This window comes from Protopterus annectens, chromosome 2.part1 (genome assembly GCF_019279795.1).
Source record: "Protopterus annectens isolate FY-2018-M chromosome 2.part1, PAN1.0, whole genome shotgun sequence".
Taxonomy (NCBI): Eukaryota; Metazoa; Chordata; order Ceratodontiformes; family Protopteridae; genus Protopterus; species Protopterus annectens.
Window position 1 is genome coordinate 880,776,902 of NC_056729.1, and position 1,922 is coordinate 880,778,823.

Here is a 1,922-nt window from a genome sequence, read left to right on the forward strand (position 1 = left end):
TACAAGATGCTACAGGCACACAATAATGTAAATGTATCGCATGCAGAGCTCTCTCTCTCTCTCTCCCCAATATGTATGTAGAGAGAGACTCCTAGATACAAGATGCTACAAACACATAGGAATACAAACGTATCATATGATGGAGTTCTATCTATATATTTATATATTTTATTTTAGGCTTTGTTTACTGGGATAGTCTGACAGGATTTAGCATGAACCCTTTTTTAGGAGAGGCCAATGAAGAAAAGCTTTGTATATTGTTCAGTTGGAGAATTTACAGTATAAGCAGAGCTGGAGCTGGCTTATCTAGGACCCAGTACTACTCTACTCCCTCAGTTCTCAAAGTGATGGAGAAAAAAAAATAAAAATGGACTTCAACTGTAGAAAGATGACTGATGCATCCACTTCTACAACAGCAAATCCAGGAAAAAAACAGACTTACAGACTTTTTAATACTGTAGATAGCAGATTAGTGCCTCTACTTCTACAAAGGTAAATCCTGAGCCACCTCAGAAGAGAAAAAAATGGACTTCAGCTCACTATGGAAAGCTGATTAGTACATTAGTTGCTACGTCATCAAATCCATCCTACCTTCAGCTCTTCATGTGAAGAGCAAAAGAAAAAATATGTAAACAACTAAAAGACTGGCTTTTACTGTAGAAAGCTGATTGATACATTTGTAACATTCAGCATCCTACAGATACACGCCCCCCTCAAAAAAAAAAAAAAAAAAAAAGAATTTAAGCATTCAGCACATTAACATCTATGTGGTGTGGAATATCACACCTCTAGCAGCCGACAGACTTCTTACATTCCAGATCATTTTCTGAAAAGTACATTTAAAAAGCACAAGATAAACAAATGTATATATTTTATGAACAGTAAAAGCTATCAAAAGTGTACAAATAGCAGTGCTATCAGTAAGAAGCATTCTTTACAATGATAATAGTCTATGCATTCATAGTCTTTTCCATAAATACTGTAATTAAGCAATAACCCATGCCTGGGTGTGGGTTATACTGGATTTACCCATGGTTGGTGTGGTTTGATCATGAGGGCGAAGCCTGAGTGACCAAACAAAGCCAACCGTGTGTAAATCTAGCATTACCCACACCCAGCCATGGGTTATTGCTATTATACAATGGTGTTAGTTTGTTTTGTATTATCTTTGTGTTGTTGTTATTTAGGTTTTTGTTTGCTTTCCTTTGTATTCTTCCACTTTTTGTGAGATAAAATAGTCCACACTTTCAGTTTGTGTTTATTGTTTATTTCTGTTTTAATTTAAATACAAGTTATTTTTTAATTTTTCAAGAAATTTTAGGAAATAATTATATAAGTAGATATAGTTGTAAAGCTTTTGGTATGTCTTCATAGTTTTAAAGCTTTTGGTATGTCTTCATGTTCTAGTTTCTTTTATATTTCTGTATTGGTTCTGACTTGATGGTTGTCTATGCTTATATGTTGGCTTGAGTTCTTCTTAGTATAGTACCTGTAATGAGAAATTGTGTTTATAGTTAATTTTATGTTTATATATTGCATCCTAGCTATCTGTCTATACACACATATATATATATATATATATATATATATATATATGGTTTTAGTATAAATTTAGAATTTACTTACTTATTTTGTTGGGTTTCAATGTTGTAGATGTTTATTGTTCCATAGTTTATAATCTGTTGTTTGTCTTGTGGTTTTTCTGATTCATTTTCCAGGTATGGATGTTCTGTGTTATGGACTTTCATTTTTTTTTCTTGGTCCGTTATCTGTTGTATTATTGATATTGTCTTCATGTATTGGATTTTTTGGTGTTTCTTGTGTTCCAGATATTATTTTTCCCCATGTTTTAAATTCATCTACTGATGATTGATAATAGGATCATAGTGATGTTTCACTTTTATGTCCTGTCACACTCGTGC